The 4,581-nt window shown below is 38.8% G+C and overlaps 1 pseudogene; it reads left to right on the top strand.

Annotated features, from left to right (window-relative positions):
- The first annotated feature begins 1,631 nt into the window (after nt 1–1,631).
- Nucleotides 1,632–3,032, top strand: LOC114203125 (NADH dehydrogenase [ubiquinone] 1 beta subcomplex subunit 1 pseudogene; annotated as a pseudogene).
- The last annotated feature ends 1,549 nt before the right edge of the window (nt 3,033–4,581 follow it).

Genomic DNA, 4,581 nt, shown 5'->3' with positions numbered 1-4,581 from the left:
CTGTCTGTTACACCATAAGCACATTTCTTACCTGATCGTGATACAGTTACTGCACCCAAGGAATTTAACATTGATACAGAATTATCTAACGTATAGTACACATCCGTGAATCTCCATTTTTTCCAAATGTTCTTTAAAGCTTTTCTTCTTTTGTAAAAATCCAGGATCCAAACTCGTAGCATTTGTTTATCCTGTATCTGTAGTCTTTATTCTAGAACAAGCCTACCTTTTTTTTCAATTTTTATTATTTATTTTGAGAGAGAACTCATGCACGCATGGGGGCGGAGAGGGGCAGAGGGAAACTCAAACTCCATGCTGAGTGCAGAGTCTGACTCGGGGCTCGATCTCAGGACCCTGAGATCATGAGCCGAAATCAAGAGTCGGATGCTTGACCGACTGAGCCACCCAGGCGCCCCCAAAAAGTCTACCTTTTTTGATGTTTTATGAAATTGACACTGAAGAAGCAAGCCAGTTAGCTTGTATAATTCTGTATTTCTCTGTTTCTCATGAGTAGGTTTAGGATAAGTATTTGGCAGAAGAGTCCATTGATGGTACGTGGTGTGTCTCATTCATGGTGTCACATCACATCAGGAGACAGTGTTATTGTCACATTGCCAGTATAAGTTTGGTCACTTGCCCTGTCAGATCTTTCCATTTTAAGAATATCTTTTCTTAAGCAAATAATCTGGGAGGAGATACCTGGAAACCATTTTGGTATCCTGTTCACTCCATGGTTTTGACATTCATCGATAATCCTTGCCAGGGTCCATTATTTTATGACATTCAAGTTGACTTCAAGTTGAGATTTTCTAAGTTTAGCATTTCATCTACATTTATTAGCTGGCACTCTTTTACAAAGAAGCATTTTTTCCCCCATTCTACCCACTGTTTTTGAGTATCCATGTGAGCTCATCAATTCTTAAAAATTCTATTTAATTACTGTACTTGTTCCAAATTTGGCCAGCAGAAGCACCTTTCAGCTCATTCATGTCATTTTGACCTGTGCCTATCGGCCTTTGTGCACTTTCTTGCTTTTTGCCGTAAGCAAGATGTAGGTTTACCATCTAGTTTTCCTGTCCCACAGTGGGACGGGCTGTTTCTCCAAGGAGTCCTAGTTTCTTTTCCTGGGGAATGGTATTTGGAAATCATCTGGGTAATACTGGGTGTCATGGTTTCCAGTCACCTTCAGGGAGCAGAGCCAGGAAGCGCATTTTTTATAAATCCTGAGTTCATTCTGATACTTTCAAATTAACACTAATCTTCCTCACCTTTTCCTGTTTCCTGTTTCATATTTGTATCTGCTTTAAACCATGGTGAGAACTTTGGTTCTGAATAACAATATTTACTTATTTGCTTGATTCTACAGGACATGTAAAATTTAGAATTACTATATCAAAATCACTAACAACAATGAACGTAAGTGCAAAATTTGTGATTTTTATTTTTGGGACACGACTCACTGTGGGAGCCCAGAGTATTGGTTTAAAAATTACACCAAGTAATTTTGTTCCTACTGTATTAGAAATTTCATAAACTGTGAGCTACTTTTTAACAATGGATACAATGAATGTTGGGGGCAAAACATACAGTAGGAGCGGGGAGGATATTTTAGTGGTCTGGGAGTTAGAAATATGGAACTGTTGGAGAGAATGTGGTAAGATTCCATCTACATTTGGTGTTTGACTTCTACCAAGCTCTGTAGCTACAAGAGGAGCAAATTACACCACTGTGTAATGTGGATGTGTGGCCCATTTTCCAGTAGAGAAGAGCACCCGGACTTAAATGCTTTAGGAACAAATTGTTTCACAATGTAGGCTACATAATGCTAATATCCTAAAGGTTTTTAATGTGTTGTTTCATCTTAAAAATGAACATGCAAGGAAAGTTTAGCTTAGCAGCCTAGGTTCCGTGCATGGGAATTCCCTGGCTCTGCCGTGTTTGAACTCCGAGGAGCAAGCAGTCTTTGGTGGCAGCCTCCCTCTTTACCTCTTCTTCCTTTTGGTGCTAATTATGAAAAAGAAGAATAGTGGTTTGTATTGGTGATTTTGAGAAAAAGGAAGCAGGAATAAGGTGGCCTTGGCTACCTGTTACCATCTGCTTTTTATTTTGGGGACTGTGGATGAGCAAAAACAAAACTGTCAGTCTACTGCGATTCTGTGGTTATATTTAAAAATGTGTTAACACTGGTGTATATCTTACTCCAATGTGCCAAAAAGTAAGTGGAACACTTGAGGAAGGGCTTCCTGGAAAGTTACCAGTAATACGTTTGTTACAGCTCAAAGTATTTTAAAAAATTTTTTATGGATGCTTAATCTTTTTACCATTGTAAAGCCTTTAGGAGAGTAATTGCTTACATCTCCTGGGTGCTTAGCGCTTTTACTGTTACCCCAGCCACCTCATCCCACTCCCAAGAACAAACATGCTAACACTTTCCAAAACCCGTAGGTACATCTGTACTTTGGTGTCACCAAGAAGGGCACAAAACCAACAATCAGGACCCCAGGGCTCTGATTTCTCTAATTTTTTACTTGGTTGCATGACTTAAGACAAATCACCATACTTCTGTGTGGAGACCTCCTATTTGTGGAATGATATCATAACTTAGGAACTGTTTTATTCTATGGATGTGACTATAAAACAAATTTGCATTATTTCAGTAGTTGGGTCAGGGGACAACAGAAAACTCAGGCTAGAATTTTTAAAACTTCGAGGTCCCAATCCGCAGCTTCCGTCGCCACCGGTGGTTGGGTCGTCGCTGCCCTTGGTCGTGGGGTCGTTTTTGGCATCAAGGCCGCAGCACTCAGGGTGAACGTAATTCAGATTGTTCGTGACCACTGGGTACATATACTTGTGCCCATGGGGTTTGTCCTTGATGTTATCTAGACAGAAAGAATGATGAAAAGCTGACTGCCTTCCGGAACAAAAGTTTGTTGTTTAAAAGGGAATTGAGACCCAATGAAGAAGTCACCTGGAAGTAAAGGCCCCCATGACTGAATTACAGAATGTTCATATTTTAAAAATTAGGAGAGAAATAACACATTTGTTATTTAAAAAAAAAAAATAAAAAACTTCATTAGTAAATCTGAGCCCTGAGTGATTCTGAGGAAACAAAATAGCCAAGGATAAGAACTTTTAGTATGAAGATGTGTATTAGAGAAAGAGCAGTAGATATTTTAAAGCACATTTTCACTGTTTATCTTGCTTCATATAGCCTGGTTTTGGGAGTCAAGAACATTTGAGTCCATTTTAAACTGGAGGTGGTTCCATGGTGGATTAGCACTCCTTTCTTGAAAAGAACATTTGCAAAATTTATCTCATCACAAGGAATTCTGGTATGATGTCCACTTTGATAAAAACCAGTCTGCTTGAAAGGCATCCCATCCGCTTTGTGCCCATAAAGAAAAATTCCAGCAAAGGAATTTGTATAATGGAGAACTTTGTATATCCCTGTTCACTTTGTAATTGTTTCCTTAAAGACACAATTCCCTTAGTTCTATGCATTTATCTAAATCTCTCTTGAAATATAATGTTTTCCAAATGTGTTTGTGGTGTACTTTTTCTAAAGGGTATTTGCTGACAAAGAATCTGATCGTGCATATTAACTGAAACATTATTGGCTGAATCCAAAGTTGTTTTTTTTCCTGGGTCATAAAGTGACTCTAGGCCCAAAGTACTGTCAGTTACTTTAGGACTTTGATCACCATCTTAATTGACAGATTGGTAGCCAAGCAGAAAATGTTCTGAAGCATTCTGTGCATGGAAAATATGTTCCCCCATCCCCAGATCAACAAACGTTTTGAGAATTACCAGCTATGTATAATTTTGCATTCAAATGGGATAAAATGGAAATAGTATTATGTTTTTTGGAGCATTTTTTGTTTGGTTTAAGTTGCAGACACATGAGCTGGTTCCCTGTGACAGAGTTTTGGATATAATGCAGTTTTCCCCTGCCTCCATCTCCCACAACCTCATCATTCTATATGTTCATACTTTATAGATTGGTTCTCTGCATGTAATAAAGAACTTGTTCCAAGTCAGACATAGTCTGTATATGGACTATCTTACTCCAGTGAACATCAGTAGGGTTAAATAGAATAGCACACCATGCTGAAAATGGATATGCAAACAAGATTTGAAAATGTTAGCTAGGTAGAGGAAGGATTTTCAGTAAAAAGGATGCTTAGTTTTGTTTGTTTTTGCTTTTTTGAGAGAAACTGTGAGCATGAGTGGGGGGAGGGGCAGTGGGAGAGAATCTCAAGCAGACCCCCCTCTGAATGTGGAGCCCGATGCAGGGCCAGTCCCATGACCCATAAGATCACAACTTGAGCCGAAACCAAGAGTTGGACATTTAACCGACTGAGCACCCAGGAGCTGCCAAAGTTAGTTCTTAATACTGTACTTAAAAATACATTTTACTAGCTTTCATGAAATACACAATGGGTTAGCCATTTGTGTTAAAATTATGTATCTGTCCAAGAAAGCAGTTTAAGATACTTAAAAAAAATTCCCAGCAATACTTCTAAAGCGGTAGACTCCTAATTTCGGACAAGATTTGCTGACGTACACAGTGAGTGGGTTTTA

This window comes from Eumetopias jubatus, unplaced genomic scaffold (genome assembly GCF_037043125.1).
Source record: "Eumetopias jubatus isolate StellerSeaLion01/CBP00866 unplaced genomic scaffold, mEumJub1_p1.0 scaffold_2, whole genome shotgun sequence".
NCBI lineage: Eukaryota > Metazoa > Chordata > Mammalia > Carnivora > Otariidae > Eumetopias > Eumetopias jubatus.
The sequence above is the reverse complement of the archived record's forward strand: the minus strand, read 5'-3'. Positions and strand labels throughout refer to the sequence as shown.